Source organism: Corvus cornix, chromosome 5 (assembly GCF_000738735.6).
Source record: "Corvus cornix cornix isolate S_Up_H32 chromosome 5, ASM73873v5, whole genome shotgun sequence".
Lineage (NCBI taxonomy): Eukaryota > Metazoa > Chordata > Aves > Passeriformes > Corvidae > Corvus > Corvus cornix.
The window spans coordinates 24680115-24698841 of NC_046335.1; the positions used below are offsets into that span (position 1 = coordinate 24680115).

The 18727-nt window shown below is 36.9% G+C and overlaps 1 protein-coding gene across 5 annotated transcripts in view; it reads left to right on the plus strand.

The window, feature by feature from the left end:
- The window catches only part of SLC25A21 (solute carrier family 25 member 21), a 237442-nt gene that overhangs the window by 187810 nt on the left and 30905 nt on the right, over positions 1-18727 (plus strand). For 2 of the 5 annotated variants that reach the window (XM_019285566.2, XM_019285576.2), the window contains exon 1: positions 8580-8709. The exons of 2 other annotated variants lie outside the window; for them this stretch is intronic. The gene's annotated coding sequence lies outside the window, so the exon portion shown is untranslated. Of the gene's footprint in view, positions 1-8579; positions 8710-8766; positions 8948-18727 lie in introns of those variants that run through there. One more of the 5 variants, XM_019285568.2, reaches the window with a different exon arrangement.

Genomic DNA, 18727 nt, shown 5'->3' on the forward strand with positions numbered 1-18727 from the left:
CAGATCAAGATTCTATGCCAAATCAAGTACTTTATTCAGTGATAAACATTTTCACTTAAGAACTAACTGAGCTTTACATTATATACATTTGCTCATTATTTTATCTGTAAATTACAAAGATGTAGTAAGACTATGACAAGCTATTAGAATAGCTAGAATTTTTTGAGTACTCATAGTTTTCTTCTTCTCAGGGTAGGTTAACTATATATTACTTACAATAGCTTTAGTAACAATTTTGTATTATTAAAAGTGGAGGTATCTTCCATTTTTTTTTCCTAATAAATTACTTTGTTTTCTTTTTTAATGTTGGAAGTTAAAATAGCATTTATGAGAAACTTCTAAAATGCATCTTTGTTAGGAAGGCAGTCTTTCCCTGACAGGCTTCTTTTTGTTGAACCATGGAGCTGCTGTTGGCAGCAGTAAGTGCCAGGTGGGCTGATCATTCATCCCTAACACTATCACCAGCCCCTCTTCTCTTTGCAATGTTCTTTACCCAAGTTCAATTCTTCCTGTGTATAATGCTTCACATTCTGAAAGAAATTTCGTAATCCAGATGTTGAGAATATCCATGCTTGACCATGGAGGAGAAAATATTCCTCCAAAACAGTGTGCCAAATCAAAATAAAAAGACAAAGTAAATAGCTATGAATATTTGACAGTTACATAGATTTTCCATGGAATGCGTCTTAAATAAAACAAGATAAAATGGAATTAGCATGGAGTATGGAAATATTTTAGAACAGTGTGTTTCTGTATAATGCTAACTCATAGTTCAGGGCACGTTGCATTCCATATGACTCAGAGAATCAAACTGTGAAAAATAAATATTTTATTTTGCTTGTTACGTTATGTTATGTTGTTATGTTATTGGCCTTGTCAAAGAAAATAAAATTCTAAATACATATGAGGCTGGGGTTTTTTTAGTTTTCATGTTCTTTGCTTATGCAACTTAAAGCATGCTGTGGTTCTTTACCCTATAAATATCAATACTAACTTTAAGGCGATAAAAATAGTTTCACTTAATTCCAAATATGTCTCCATCAAGCGTAGTGCATGTCTAGCACGCTGCATCTCCTTACAGGAATGCATGCACACAAGCACAGATAAACTGCACCATTGCATTCTGTCTATCCAGCGCAGAGAGCTGCTTTCACAGTGAGCCAGCAGGCACTTAGTAGTAAATTTCTGAAGTTTCCATGCAGCACTGGCTCCAGTTATGAATACAAGATCAATTCTGATACTTTTTTTATATAGCTTGCCTTCAGTGTTTGTCTATTTTTGTGTATTTTAGCTTTGCCTGAACTTGCATACATGCTGTTTTGTAGCTGTATCATATGCTGGGTGTCTCAAGTACAGAATGATTTTTTAGGGTTTATTTCATTCTGACAAGTGCAATTTTTCCGTGATAAATAAACACCTCTGCATCGTAGGCATTAGGTAGCCAAACCCAATACATCTCTTTGCTGTTCTCTGTAGCAGTTAAACTCTATGGCTGGGATAAATGTTTGTACACTCCTGCTGCCTCCTAATCTAGATGGGGGCTCAGATTACTTACCATTAAAAGATTTCTTAATGAAACTCATTTTCTGACATTTGAATCCCACATAAACTAACTTTATATCCTGATTTAAGAAAAGTCTAATTTTGATAAATGTACCTTCTTTAATTTGCAAAACCCTTCTTGCAACAAAGTATATATTCCACTTATGTCTTACTTAAACTATTTTTCTGTATAAAATACTTCATCAAAAATGTCTTAGGTATTTTAAGAGCTGATTTTCTACACCACTTTTATTTGGAAATATCATCTGTCTTCTGTCTGATTTTTATTATATAGGTAGTATATATTCTTTTGATTGCCACTGTGATTTAGGAGACTAAATCTGGCTTAAATTTGTGGATAAAGTGAATTACTAGCTAGTTAGCATTTCAAATTTTATTTTAAAATATTCTCACATATATGCCTTTGTGTTTGAAAACACAAAATAGTATACTTGCCTAATATTTGGATTTCCTTATACTTATTGGGTCACAGCATATTAAAGTACTTCATCTCATTTTTTTCATACTTTCTTAATAAATGGGTAATTTAATTTAAGTATCAAATTAACTTAGGTTTTCTTTAAGAAGTATGTAAAAGGGCAAACCAAAACTTTCAGTTGCATTTTAAAACCACCTGTGCAAATTAAATATGTTGTCACTATTTTGGGAATAATAAAATTTCTCTGACCACTCATGTTAATAGTTGCAAGTAATTAATAATTTTTCAAAGCTGTAATATAACAAGAAAAATAACAGTGTATTTTTGTACAAATAACAATTTTCTTAGACTTTCTTCAAAATTTTGTAATATTAATTTTACCTAGGGTTACATAAAAAAAAAGGGGGAAAATTTATTTAGTATGTTCCTGAGAACAATTGTATTTGTGTAAAAGGTGAAAAATTGGCTAGTGAGCAGTTTAATATAGGGAAAGTTGCAAAATGCAAGGAATCAGTGGCAAGAAAGTTTTCTCAGCATCCTGTTTGGGAAAATGCAGTTTTTAAAGTAGGTCTTTCTAAGTTACTGTGAGGGAATGCTTGGAATTTTGTCTTTCTACCGAAAAGGATTGGTTTTCCCTTGATTGTCATCAGTTTGCTGGGTTGTCCTGCTATTTAAGCTATGAAAGACTGGTGTGCTGCTTGGTCTCAGGTGATCCATAAAAAGGAATGAAGCCTTGGGAAGGTAAACCATCACCAGACTGGTTCGGTGTATCAGCCTTCCATGACGGAAGCTCTTTGTTGAGAATTGTTGGCAATTCCAGCAGTTTCCAACCGAAGATAAGAGCCAGCGTTCTCAGATAATGCCCTCGATCACACACCTGATGACAGACTCCTGCATGCAAGTTTTTTCAGGTGCTATGTTTGCTCAGTAATCCTTCAGTGCCAATCTTTTCTAAATGGTGAGCAGGTCCCGTCAGTAATGGACATCAGCCATTAGGCTTGTAATATTTGTCATGGATCGGGTTACAGCTTTGTTACTGCAGTGTGATGAATGGATGCTGTTATGCTCAAAGAAAATAAGTGCTATAAATTTAGCAGTCACTACTAAATGAGTTGTTACTTTAGGGGCCTGATTCGCATCCTTCAGAAGTCAGTGGAAACTATTCTGTCGGCTAAAGCCTTTATATCAGGCCTTCAATTTTCTTTCTCTTTTAAGGAACACAACCCAGGGCTGCCATTTAAATACAGTTCCTCCTTACTTACTATATGCAAGTTAACACCTAAACAGTAATTTTAGTGGAACTCTTACTTTATCTATGTCTTATTGTTGATTTTCTGTGTAAATGTTTTGATTAAATGTGGAGGCATAGAGTTGACCACAGAACTTGACAGATCACTCATGAGCTAATCAGAAATGAGATTGAAGGGTTCAAAAATTCACACAATATTTTTTACAGATTTTTTTTTCAGGATCCCAGTAATTCCTACACCACATTTTGAAGTCTGTGCTCTGATTTTATGCTTTCTTTGCTTGTTGGCATTATTCTGGAAGCTACTCTGAATGAAGATGGAGTTAAAAAATTATCAGGGACCATAGAATCTGTCTGTGGCCAAAGTCTGAATTGTGTTTTATGTTTTATGCAAATTTTTAGGGAAGTTCAGATAGTACCTAAAGAAATTCTAATTTATTAAAATAATTTCTGGTGACATGAAGATGATGAATTTCCTTTTTATATTCCAAGATATAGGAATATAGGTATACCTAATACGTATGAAAAGCAAGGCACTGTTTTAAGGTGTAAGCCATAGAAGTATTACCCTTTGTTTGTTACCAGCCTTGTGTGGACAACAGTTTAAGCTGTGTAGGGGCTACTAAAATATTGCTTCTACCCACATTCTTAAAAATTCTGCATAACTGTTTAGTTACTAGCTAGAATGTTTGCTATAGCAACTCCAATTCCAAGTGACCTAATAGATATCCTACTTCTGGGAGATAGACTATCATCTTACCATAAGATATGTGGTAGTATGTGCTGCTTAAATGTTTATGCTTATTTTTAACTTGTAAGTAATCCCTTCAAGGTCAACCTGTAGCTGCTGTACAGACCTCATTTTCATACTCTAGCTAGTGGCAGTATTATATAAATATTTACTCCTTCCCAAAGCTTTGTAAATGCTAGTGCCCTCCTTTGTGCTATCAGTGAGATTACCTAAATCAGATATAAAAAGAAAAATGAGTATACATGTGCAAAAAAAATGTAGGAAGAGACATTTCAGTGTATTTCTAGAATAGTAGAAATACACTGACAATTGTATAGCTTGGTGTGTTAAAGCTGAGAGACTTCCTACATGAAATGCATTCTTGGAGGATATTTGATATAGAAGGGATCTGGAGAACTGTGGTAGTAAGAGGAGCAAAAGAGAAGGAAAGAATTCCATACCAAAAGATGACACAAATGTATTCTTCTTGCTTTATGTAAGCAACAGTATTTGGTTTTCACTAGAGGGCAAATTTGAATGCAAACTGCTTAAAGTGTGCAGATCCTGGTTCTTATTGCTTTGACTATACAAATGCTCAAAAATTCTATTTTACCAAAAAAAGTAAATCCAGGATCTTTGAGCAGTATAATCTGCTGCTGCTTGCCTGCTCTTCAGAACCTTCTTTGATTCCTTCTGTGCCAGGTAAGTAATTTCATTCAAAATGAAGCTCACAGTGCCTTCCAGAGCAGAGCAGAGAATGTAAATTTGCTTCTGTCCTGCTGGGTGATCATTATATATAGTCTACAGTGCCGTAGGCTCTATATAAACAGTTCACCTTTTCCACATTCATTAGTGACCTGCAAATTTACAGATTGTTTACCAAGTCCTTTTGCACTAACTTTCTAAGGTTTTTCTGGCATATTACCTAAGCCTGTGTTTAAGACAACATATTAAATTACACACTTCTTAATTTTACAATTGCCCTAAGTTTTAAGATATCCAGCAAGAGAAGCAGAATTTAGACACCTGTAATTCTGTCATGTAAATTATATGCATGGATTGTGGCAACAGATGTCCAACTGGCATTTCTACAAGTCTACATGGCAATTGTATAAAATTTGAATTCAGAGAAAACTGTAGAAAGTTTCTAAAATATATGGATTAGTCATTATCTATTATTCTATTCTTCTGAATTTTTTTTAATTGCAGTCCTTTTCATTTGTGAAATCTTGATAGAGTTTTCATTGTCATAGGAAAAGTTCCAGATAGCAGTGGTGAAATGTGAGGATGCCTGATAGCATTCCAACTAGCTTTGGATGTCTACATTTCCTACCTTAACTGATGCATGACCAAAGCTTCTGCTTCTGTGATTCATATGAGACCACGTTATAAACACCTGTGAATAGACATTCTCTCACAGGAAGAAGTTAATTAAAAAGTGCTTATATATGTGTAGCTAGAACAGAAACATCTAAATGACACTGCTTGCCCATCACTGAAAAACAGCTGAACTAAGAATTCTGTTAGCCCTCAGGGTTTGCTACTGACTTCATATGTTTGCTTGACAGTATTTCATCAGAAAAGAAACTAAACTAAGCACCTAGTTGTGTTTAGCAGAACTTTGTAATAACCCTTAAAAGTGTGGGACAAAATCTGCTTTGTCCTTAGAGCCAACCACAAATCTTGCTTAGCAGCCTACGAGGATCATCATCCTACCCAGAGGACACTTAAACAACGAAGGTAACCAGAGTGCTGCAGAGAAGAAGATGTGGTCAGAGCACCACCATGTGTGTCCATAGGTCTCCAGGAAGTCCTGCCAGGACAGACCCTGAGACAAAGGGCAACGTGTGGCAACTTAGAGTGTGGGCAAGGCACCACGACTGGGAAAATGAAAGAACAGCTACTTTAAAGCTTTGGTATGAATTGCTTATGTATAAAGCTGCTTATAAAACCAGTCCTGCCCAAATACATTTCACTTAAACCAGAAAATGTGTTCCAATAGTTCTAGTGCTCTGAAAACTAATGCATGGTTCCATGAACAAACGATAAGCTACTATTTTTCCAAATTGTGATTTTTCTCTCAGTTGAAAAAAACAGAATTAACACAAATTAAACCCCTCTTTTTGGGCCATACTAGAAAGCTTAGTTTTGATACTGATGAGACAAAAAAACCCGAATCCATGTCCAGATAAAGATATTATCCCCTAAACCTAAAGCTTTTACTGTAAGAAAGGTCATGCAGTTGCCAGGTGGAGACAACTGGTAGGCTCAATCAATCAACTTCTAAGCATTTCCAGATCATGTCTGAAACACACCCATGTGATTGGGCTCCTCATAAAGTACGGTTTTGTCTGCTACCTTTTCAGAAATAATAGCCTCTGAAAAACATTTTCCTTCATACAGTGGCTTGCAGGGCTTGCCCAGGAACTCAAGATTCTTACTCCTTCCGAACACAGGGGAATCCAGACCATTAAGTCCCACTTTCTGGAGTATGGTCTAACCACCATTTTAAAGACAATAAGAGGTGGGAAATTAAAGCTTTTGTAGCTGCAGTCAAGTGGCTGCTCTGCAGACTATATCTGAGTCTTGTAGTACCCCATGCTGGGAAGTGTATTCTTTGCTGCACCATCTCTACTTGTGAAACCCAGTTCTCCCCTGCTAGTGGGAATTAACTCTGTTGGCTTGACCATCTGGAGTTTCATCCAGTTTCTCACCCAGCATAGTAACACATCAGGTGCCTGGGGTTACACAGCATCCTGAACAAGAACCACCAACCTCCCTGGGAAGAAGCCTGGTCTAACCACACTAACTTGCTTATATTTGTGTTTCATTATTGAAAAAAGAGACTTCATACATGTCCGGTAAGAGTGTGATCATGAGTGGCTAGAGTTCTCACTGTAAAAGTATTCAATTTATGGGGGAAAAAAGAATATAAAAAACATTTCTTTAATTGTTTATTTATGCATTTTTCACTGGAAGCTAATCACAATTTCTTTCCAAGTTTTCTTTCTGAGTTTTATTTATTTATTTAGCCGTAGAGTTTTGTTAAGCATCCAGATTTTGAACCAGGTATTTAACTTAGACCGTGTATTGACAGGGGTGACAATATCAGTTACAGAGGGATAACTGGAATTTTACCCTAAGACTATTGAAAGAAAATAAAAGAGATTGCTGCTTCCTGTGGAAAGGGGAGTTATGCACAAAAGTGAAATTTTGGGAGCTGGTAACAAATGACGACTGAGGACCAGCTTCACTTAAAAGCCAATACAATATTTATAAAAATTTCATTCCATTATTAACTACACTAAAGTACTATTTTTGTTCATAATTAAATATATACTCTTTTAATAAATGCAGCTAGTATTGTTCTTCCTGATCTTGTTCTGTAATGTCATTATGTTGCCATGGTGACATTCTTCCCACTGAAGAAATGCCTATTTTACTGTAAAGAGATCAACTATCGTTGCTTACAGAATTATGAACCGCACATTCTTCTGATCAGTCATTCTTAAGACAGGGTGCTCTAAACAGACACCACAAGGATATCCAATAGATACAGCTTTTCATTCACATTCCTTCTAAAATCCATGAAAAAAAAATTCTTTAAATATTCCTGGTAGTCTAGGAGTATATCACTGTAAAACTCACGGACTTCAACAAATGGAATAGAAAGAGTCCTGAGGTCACACCTGAAACAGAATTTTAGAGAGTAACATATTGCATTACAACATGAGTCAGGAGGCCAGCTGTGTTTATATATATTGTGCAATTAAAAGTTGGTGATCTTTCTCCTGATAACAATGGGGTATGCTGTACTCTGAACTCATGAGTCACATGGACAAAAATCCACTGTTTGGCCATTATCCAAAAATGACAATGACAAGTACATAAGCAAGTGGTGATTTGTCTTGCTCATTTTGTGGAAGATTCTTTTTCTTTTTTTGAGTTCTGTTTTTTTACAAAGTAATACAAATGTTGGGCAATAATCAAGCATAGAGAGCTGACTGTAGTAATATAGCATTGATGGACTGGAAACCAGATGGTCTGTCAGATAATGAAGTATTATCTGGCAAGGGATTGTTCCTGAAAGCCAACATCCTCACCTATTTAGCACTATGTCGACATATCGGTTACCACATTCATGAGGTGGTATGTGTTGTACTTTAGAAGCCATACCTGGAAGAGGCTTTTTAATTCAAAATTACTGCCTGATGAGAGGGTAGAGGTGCCATTATTGTAGCACAGCTGGAGGAGTATAATACCCAGCAAGATGTGAACCATACAACAAAACTCAAGTTAAAGAGGAAAACATGATAGACTACATCCTGATTTCTGTCTAACCAAAGCCATGGTTCATGGATGCTTTAAACCAGCTCTGCCACCGGAAGAAGAAGTGGTGTATTCTGTCTGCCCAGAGTTCCTGCTTTTGTGCCACACTCACCTTTGTGCCCCCACCTGCCCTTCTGCACCTGGTCTGGAGTCTTGGATGTTGGAGAAATGATTGGGTTAATATTAACCTGGCCACTTAAAAAATAAATGTGTTGGTAATCCAGAAAGGTTCCCCCTGGCTAGGTCATCATGTCACACACAGATCTTTTGCCAACAGAATGGACAGGCTATTGTGTGGGCAGGACAGAGAGACTGGGAAAGTAAAATGAGGGAGATGGGATTATTTCTTCCTTCACAGCAGTGCTGGTTTATCCCAAATGTGTGTGAAACCAAATTCAAGCATAGCCAGAACTGATGAAGGTAAATATGGTAAATTTTAATTGTTGTAGCTGCCATCTGGGAAGATAGAGCAGAGAAGACAACAGGCAAGGGCAGCTGGCTGGAGGGCTGGTGGGGGCAGTGCCCAGGGTTTGGAGATACTCCCTGGACACCAAAATGTCTCACTGTGGCTGGGATTATAGCATAAAGTGGAGTGCAAAATGAAGAAAAACAACATGAACTAGATTAAATGATTCATTTGAAAGACGGCAGAGAATTGGTAAGTCTGTTATCAGTAAGACTGTAGCTTACAACTTTGGCTTTAATTCCACAAGCCATTTTCGCTACCTTCAAGATTGCTAAATTGAATACCAGCTGACCATGTGTTATTAACTCTTTAATATTTTCATAAACCATTTTCTGTCATCACAACTAGGAAGTCCTTTTTCCCGTAAGGAAAAAAAGTGGGACATGTTACTATTGATGGAAAGAAAATAATTATCATATAATCTCTTGAGATATGCAATAAATGATAACTATTCTTTAGGAGTATAAACATTCTCCTATCATTGTTGGCATTATTCATTTAAAACACCTAGAAAATAATTTACTTAGATAACATAAATCAGATAAAAGGGCTTCACCTTCTGTGATTTTAGTGCTGTAATATTCAATACTGATTACATAAATAATTTCTTGAAAAAGCCTGTCTCAATCAGCAAACCAATATACCAAATGGAGCTTCAAATGACCTAAATTGGATTTGTAGAATCACAGCCCAGCTATCTTTGCGGGGTGACTTTTCTGGCAGTTAGGTGAATTTTCTGCCTGCCAGGAGGAATTCAGAATATCCCTGAAGTGAAACTAATACTTTCACATACTTTAAATATGCATACTGAACTATCATCAGTTAATGTCTCAGTGTTTCTCAAGCTTGGTTTGGGAAGGCTTCAAAGTCATCGTTATCTCCAGAATTAAATGTATAATTCATCCCAGGCCTATCCCTTTAGAATCAGTATTGTGTTTTATTCCCTGTGAACACTTAATGAAGTTGGCAATTGTTTCAATAGACACGAAAACTGGTGGGGCAGTAAGTGAGAACAGATTATTGTTTTAGAATTACACCCAATTTCATGGTCACTGTGCAACTAAAGGCATTTTCATATGGCCAAATACAAAGTAAATCGAGTGGATATCAAAATTGAAATTTTACTTACTATATCAACAATGCAGACAGCATTGTCTTAGGAAGCAGTAACACTGAAAAAATTAATTGTTAAAGATAGTTACATAACATGAACTCATAGAACTGTACCGTGGCAAAAAGGATCATGCAATCCTAAAGCATGCACAACCAAGGCATAGTAAGGAAGTACAGAAGTTTGCCTTGCTATATAAATTTGGTAACACAACTGATAAAATACTGAATTAAATCAACATGTTAAAGAAAAATATTGAGGAAATATGAAGAAGTTAGAGAAGTCCACAAAACTGTACCAGGAGGAAGATAAATCTTGTGTCATAAAAATTGAGGGACTAAGTTTTTCTGGTTGTGAAAGAGAATATTGAAAAGTTACTTGATTGCTATGGATAGATATATTTTTCACCTACAAAGTTTTCTGACATCTAGGAGCTCATGGATGTTCAGCTATGCTCACCACAGCCAGTACATAGAATCTGATGTTAAGCAAGTGCAGCCTTCAAACACAGCTTTCACTGAATGCAGAAAAACACTGCAACAATTGTCTGGAGGACTTCTGCTGGAAGGCCATTGCTTAAGTCTTTACAAATATTTAATGTAGTTTCTAGGTGAAAACTTGTATGAGTAAATGATGTATCCTAAGGGGTTGCTTCTGAGTTTGCAGTCTAGTCTCATAACTCATTCCCTGTCTTGTATTAAGCTTTGAGTACAGGAAATCTTGCACTGCCTTGAACCTACCATAACACTTGGACATTTGCATTATAGTAATGACTGTACTTACATCATGCTTCAGAGCTTCAGCAAGTCACTGTCAGGGATCAAGAGGGATTATTTTTTCTTAATGCACAATTGACTAGAAGCATGATAGAGAGGGGGTTTTTCCTTCCTTTTAAGCATGATTGGATACAGATGAAGATGTGATAGCATGGATTAGTCTTCTGACATAAAAAGGAAATCCATTTGGGGAGAGGGGGATTGGTTTATGGTTGGAGGCTCAGAGCCTTACCTATTTACATTTTGGGGGGAAAGAAAGAATTTCTGCCTCAGTCTGGTAAGGAATATCATAGGTTTCCTGTTCCAGGCATCGTCTCTGGCTCGCTCTGGCTCTTCTCTGCATTCCACCTAGACTGCTGCTCATATTCCCTGTCTTCAAGACCAATGTTGTGTTTAATCTGTATGAGAACAAATACAGCAAAGTGAAAGGGGTTTTTATCCCTATTGAGCATACCTTCAGTCACCCTGAAAAGAATTTCAAACCATAAATGCTCCTGTTACACATCCATCACAGGTATAACATTTTAGCTTCTTCTGCTCTTGTCCTGACATCTCCCCATTCCTTCCTTCCTTCCTTCCTTCCTTCCTTCCTTCCTTCCTTCCTTCCTTCCTTCCTTCCTTCCTTCCTTCCTTCCTTCCTTCCTTCCTTCCTTCCTTCCTTCCTTCCTTTCCTCCTTCTGTATCTTTACTATAATTCTTAAGAAATTAGCATTTCATTCAGATTAGAAATTAGGCTGAGATGTAGATGATATTTTACTTTGACAGTCCAAGCACATACAACACGAACTGCTCAGTCACTCAGCAAGTAACAAAACAGAGTTTACTCCTCTGTTGCTTTAATCAGTGATGTGTTACACTACTGGAAAGAAACCTGGTGTTAGGATTTTCTTTTTGTTTGGTTGGTTGGGGTTGTTTTTTTCTTTTTTTTGTTTTGCAAGCAAAGTTTTGGATCAAGTCCAGGCAATTGTAACATACTGATTTTATCCTAACCAGTTGGCACAAGTACTTCAGGATCTGGGGAGTAAGAAACTATTTCTTCCAGAACATTCATTCTCACAGGCCTTTTGCTATAACAAGTTCTGTTCTATCTTTTTAAAATGAATAACTGAAACTTAGATTATAACTAAATGTTAAAATATTTTTAACACAAAAGTTGACTGTGCACAAGTGGCAGATGTATGATATTTTTAATCTCGATTTTTACCTTAAAAGACAAGAACTAATGATATACTGTGCCTGGTCCTTTGTCACAAAACTCTTTTGCTCAACTTCTCTTCAACTCCTCAGGCCTAGGCCTTGTTTGCAGTTCCCAACATTTTCAGTGACTAGGCCAGTTTCACATTGCATCAGTTCGCCCACTTCCAAGAAAATGTTTCCAAAGGCTGTGTGTACTTCTGAAAACATGAAGACTGAGGCACCAGTGTTTTCTTTAATAACTGATGAAAATAAAATGTTAGTGATTAGAATCTGTGTGGTTTTACCTGATTTGGACATATCCCACAGAAGTTTAAAAAACAAAACTAAACAAAACAACCTAAAAGATCATCCATTACCAGCGGGTAATTTCCTGGACACCAAAATGTAAAACGTCCAAGAAAATTCTGCAGCTCCTCACAATTCTCTGTGTGTGGAACTGTGCACAGCTACAGATGTTTCCACTGCCACAGAATTCACTAAAAACTGCCAGGGAATTTGGCCCAGATGTGCTATAGAATTACAATGACCCTGGTAACAGTGAAACTTTAAGCAGCAAACACCAGATGTCCAGTAAAATGGTTAAAAATGAGATCCAAAGCTTTTTTTTTTTACCACATCATCACAAACAAATATGGAGTGAATAAGCTGAAAATCTAAAGTAGTACTTTATTATTTGTCATCTCTAAGGTGATTCTATGTGCTTGACTTGCTGTGATATAGTGCCACTGGAATATAATGTCTTGTAGGAAAGCTGCATTCCCAGAGGCTTAAATAACTTTGAAAAATGAATTAATTAGACAGGTATATACATTAAACTTAATACAAGGTTATATTTTTCTCCTTAGCTCCTTTCTCTACTCATTTTGCTTGAAAAGTGATTGTGGCTGTGTGTGTGCTGTGCTGCTGCCTTATGACAGCTTGCCTGCAGCCAGGATAAATGCACTGCTGTTAGTGCCAGCTAATGTAGTTCTGCTTTAGCTCAAATGGTAGCAGACTCGAGCTGCAGTACCAGAGCTCCATGCACTGCTTCATTGTGTCTCTGTATACGTGGTAAATGTATTTTTCCTACTAAGTACAAGTATTCATTACATTATGAGGCACTGCTTTATACTTTGTGGTTTCTAAGGGGTCCATGTAGGGCAGACCCTGGAGACGATGGAAAGCATTGCATTTCTCTTTCCACTCTATTGATTATTTATGATTTTTTATGTCCCCAAGTGTAAGTTTTAAACATTCATTATCAGAACATACTTTAGCCATTTTTAAGTGTCTCTAAACCAAAAAACATTTCTGTTATGAATCCTGAATCAATATGCACAATTCATGAAAGGCTGGTTGTGTCTGTTAGTGGTATAGATCTGTATAGGACAATAGATATATATCAGTATTCATAAGTTAGATTCAGTGGTTTTGCTTAAAGTCTGTATTTAGCGCTACTCTGCTCTGTTCTGTCTCTGGAAAACAAATGGTACCAAGATTTTTAACTTGGAACTGGAGTTATAGCCTTCATAGATAAAAAAAGCAGAAAAATATAGAAGGAGAAACACAGGTACAAAAAGGTCTTGGATTCTTGGAGAAAAAGATTAAGGAATATATAGTCTTTGAAAGCAAAGGGGTAGTTATGTCCTCCAAAGTCTCTTAAAACTTCTTTGTAAAATATATGGTATAAATTCTATTAAAATCAAGAGGGCTACTTCGACTTCAGTGAGAGGTGAATCCCTGGAGAACTGTCCATAGCTCTGTTACTGACTATTACTTGAGAAAGGGTAAAAATTTGTTTACTAAAATGTATGTTCTTCCCTGGAGAAAAAAACCATCATAAACAAACCAATGCATCATGACAGAATAAAAGTTAATATAAACTACAGCTTTCAGAAATACTACTGGCTAGCTATTTATGAGTTCTCCAATTTTTTATTTATGCAGCTTTTTAGATAATCTTCAGCTGGCCTCAGGTGATATCCTTGTCTGAATTTTTGTAACCCAAAAGGAGAACACGAGGCTGTTGACAGCACTGCTGAGTTTTGCAGGGTTTTTTGCTGTGTTGCTAGCTTTACATAGTTTCAGTACAAAATAATAAATTGTGTAGTTCTTCTTGAACTGCAGAGACACATTTTATTAAAAATTCACTGACATTCATGGACTTTTCAGCATTTTTACCTTACAGCAAAACAGAACCCATAGAAGAACCTACTGGGTTGTGTATCAATGCTGATCAAGTTGGATGCCTTTTTTTTGGAGCATTACCTGTGGATGCCTGGCACTTCAAATGACTTTACCATGTGTTCCTTCAAGACCTGCTAAAATTAGAACCCAAATCATTGCACTCGGAGCTCTCTGCCCACCCTTGCCTTGCAAAACTGCTTGTGGCACAGACTTTCTTGTCTACCACAGCTGTTTGCAAGGAAGCAGCCTGTTACCCCAGTTAAGACAACATAAATGTGTTCTTATGGCCTTGCTGGCTGTACTGTCCATGGATAAGGTTTTCACATGTCTCTAAATCAGCTCTGTAATACCAGGCAATCCTTGAGTTGTGTTTAGTGTTGCTTAGATCGACTTTGTAATGCTCTCTGATGGTGGTGAAGAGGGAAGTAGTGTGGTTGCAAATCGCAGTTACACTTAGATATGAGATCATGGCAACCAGTGCTGCTGTAGAGGTGTAATGGTAATCTCTGGCTAATCTGGCTGAATTCTAGATCCAGCACAGAGCTGGTTACCAAGCAAGCTTCATGGCATGTCTGTGAACCACAAAGGGAAAAGGATTCTCTTTTGGAAACTCAGAGAAAATTAGAGATCTAGAAGGAAAGCAAATTTGATCAAAAATTACTTGATTTTTGATGTGTTGATGGTTATAAAAGTACTTTTATTTTAAGTCATAAAATACAGAAAGTTTTGAAACAAAAAAAAAATCATGCTGTAGGCTGTAAAATAGCACATGTTGTATTTACTTGAATTGCTATATGAAACAATTTGTTCATTTTTTCAAAGTAAAATACCTTTTTTGCTTTTAAAAGTAACTTAGGAGGGAGGGTTCATTTGTTTTGTTTATTCAATGCCCAAGTGGCAAAATTTCTTTTCTGCAGAAGAATTCAAGTTGTGAAGAGTGCTGGATCAGAAGAGTATATTGAGAAAAAGAAAACATTTCAATAGAGATGTTCAGGTTAAACCTGCTGAGGCAGGTCTGCTGCTCAAAGAACACATTGCTAGCTTTTTTAAAAAATAAATAATCCAGTACAAACTGCCACATCACCGAGAAACAGACTCCATTACTTTTTAAGAGAAAACCTGTCAGGTTTCTTTACAGATGTCTATGCAGATGAGGACTCTGTTGGCAGGTGAGACAAGACTACATAAAACAAGAGTAGATCACTTAATAATAAAAAGCAGTAATAACAACAATTAGGATAATTAGCAATTAACAATATTTAGTTAATAGTGTAGCAACTGCTACACTATTCTTCACACATCTGCCTTGCCTGTTGATCTGATCTCAAAAAGTGTTTGCATAACTCTGCATCACAATCTTGTAGCAGGATTTTCATCATAAAGGTATATCTCTGGTGGAAATCCTTGAAAAATCTGTTTCTAGTAGTTTAACAGTCAAGGTTTGTTTGGAATCCTTTGATAAATCTTTGGTAAATCTTCTTAATTTCTCAGTCATTTAATATTACCTTCCTTAGATCCATTTTCTCTTAGATAAACTCAGAGTCAAGGTTAGTCACCCCACAGAGTAATCACATGACATTATAGTGCTTCGTGTTGTAAATTGTGCAAGAAGGACAAGCAAAATGTCATCCTAGGGTCAGACTATCATAGTACTGAAGGTAGAATCTGTTTGAAAACATTGCTGCATCTTGACTGAGAAGGGACCTTTCATGTTTAAAATGTATTGTGATTAAAAAAAAAAAAAGTTTGTATTAACTGTCAACTCTTTTTGTTCTCAGATGGGACTGAGGAAAACATACTAACCCCTATGGTATTTTTAGTACATTTTAGGTGCATGAGGAGTGGGAGGTATCCTTTTGGGCATTGCTCCTTCATCCATGATGGTCAGTGTGTAATGTAGATGTTCATATGACAGAGTTTTCTTAAACTGCAACCTGGGCTGGGATGAGCAGTCTGGATCAGGGGGCTGGAGCTGGGTTTCACTCCTGTGCCCTCGCTGTATCACGCTGCCACTGCACAATGGCCCTCCAAAGGTGAAGGGAAAAGATCTGTGACACTGCCTAACTGTAGGAAATTTGTGCTTTTCAAGGAATTATTTTCTTGCTCCCAAATACTTAAAACTTTTCTGATAACTTTCATATGACACCATCCATATTTGATGACAAACACAGATATTTGCCTGTCTTTAGGGAGGTAGTTGCCATTCATACAAGTTTCCTCAGCCATCTGTGTAGCAATACCTTTCACTCCCATGGTATGTCTAGATGCCACAACTGCCCTCCAGGTGGAAACTCAAGTGCCAGTATGTGTACAAGTACATGGTGCTGTTCACTGCCTATGTAGTGCTACAAATTCTGCACACTTTGACTTCAGTGCATGTAGCACTTTTGCTCTCTACTGGTGCAACTGTCAATGGTATTGCTGTTACAAAATCAGGCATCTTTCCTTATTTTCCTGCTACAGGTACTGTAAAGGGAGTAAGAAAAATACCCCAAAGGTCAAGATGCTAAAAGATGAATTCAAATTGTTTTGTTCATCTTTGTGTATATTTAATGTTGCCCTATTCTTTTTAATGCTAAAAAGAGTAGTCGTGAGCATTTTTGAAAATTGGGAGAATGATGCATGATTTTTAGTTTGTTAAATATACTATATAAAACCACTACTGGCCTACTTTTACTTTAGACTTCGGAAGATGGATGTGTTTATGAATTCAAATAATTGCAGACAAAATTTTGCACCTGCAGTTATGGTTGCCTGCAGTTCAGTTCAGTTTAAGTATCTACATCACTGATTGCATCTGTAAGTTAAAAACATCTAAGTAACCTAAATTACAAGCACAAATAATTGCAGGTGCAAAACTCATACAAACACAAAATGATCTCTGAATGCTGGTCTTCAGAATCTCATTGTAAGTTATTCACTGTATCATGAGCCTAGATTCCTCTTGGGAGAGTCACTAATCTGTATAATGACACTGAAAGCCTCTTGAATCTCATATTTAACTAGCAGATGGGAAAGAATACATGGCGTCATATAACTCCTCAGGGATTACACATGTGGATATTGAAGAGTATAACTTATTCCAATGAAGGCCAACATTAACTTGCAATCAAAAATTTCCTTCCTGAGCCACATTTTTTCTGATGGAATTAAAACAACTTAATGTTGTATTTTTATGAAGTCACAACCAATTTAAGTAGAACACATTCCCAGGGCAAGCACAGAAATTTTGCTCATCTCATGATTTTTCATTTAATGAATCACAGCAGCATTTTAACACAGAGAAATGCTGTCAGTCTTTTCCAGAAAACATATCTAATTATCTATGATTTTCATTTTTTAGTGTCATATTCAGATTTCTAAGCACACCTCCCAGAATATCTATTTTTTTCCTCTGGTATCAAAACTAAAAATCATTTTCTTGCATTCTTTGGCTTCAATAGACATAGGTGTGGAGCTACTTTAAAACAGTGATGGCTTCCTGTCGTACCAGTTACAGCAGTATTGGCAAAAGGGGAAAAAAACCCATAAATTCTCTTCTAGTGTTTGAACAACTAAAACTCCTTCTGAACAAATGAAACATTCTGCCAATCCTGACAATCCAAAATGCAATGAAGAATTTTTCTGTTTCAGAAGCTCTAGGCAAAGCTGTTTTGGCATGTCTGTAGCTTGTTCCTCTTGCAAACAAAGGGGCAGCTAGAGGGAAAGTCTTTGGGGGAAGAAATGCTGTCAGCTGTAAGAAATGAGACATGTAGACCCTTTCTACAGCCCAGCTAGTGATTACATGCAGGTAATTTTGTAAGAGCCTAAACCAGCTGCCAGTGATAATAACGCTGCCATTTGCACTGATTTCAACAGGAAATACATCAAACAGACCAGCTTAAGGTTTCTCAGAAGCGTGGGCCAAACTGGTGTTTCGTTCATTGGTGTTGGGGCCAGCCAGAAGGAAAGTGCTCGGAAGGCAGAGGCAGCAGTGGCGGGAGCGCTGCAGAGCAAGTGCTTTGCTGGGCTGGCAGTGGGGAGCAGCAGAGGGGCTGCAGCTGGCAAGGTCCTGCCTCGCTGCCTGCCAGCTCCCACCACCCTCCCAGGCAGCCCCATTACTCCCTGGAAGCAGTGCCAGCCCAGCTTCACAGGCCCCTGGCACTTGCAGAGTAAGTGGCAGAGGTGTGAACATATCTACATTTTAAAAAATGTGATTTAATTTAGTTCAAATTAATCTATTAGACAAGCAGTACAAAGTAACAATGTGCCACTTAAATAAGTAATTTATAATCATCCGTGGGGAAAAAACCCCAGAATAAGATATCTTTTTCCACACATGGGAAACTGTTGAGGCTATGTTGTGTGTTACAACATGAGGCTACACCTTCACCTTCCTAGATTATTTTTTCTTAGTTGCTTGGGTATAGCAAAACACAGAAAGCATGTGAGAAATATGTAAATAATATATAAAAGTAAAAAAGTATTAAAGACCATCATTTGAGTAGAAAGAAATTTTAACAAAGATTCCTTTTTTAATGCTCACTTTTTTGCTGCCACAGATACCAGTAAGGAAGGAAAGGGTTTCACCTTTCCATTTCTTGAGGGATATATATTTAGATGTGTCCTGTAACTCATATAAATTCAGAATGCAGCTTAGAAAGCCAAAAAATTAGCAAGGGTTTTGACTAAGAGAGGTGATTAAAACTCAGGGAAGACTCATTTCTCAGTAATAATAACAGT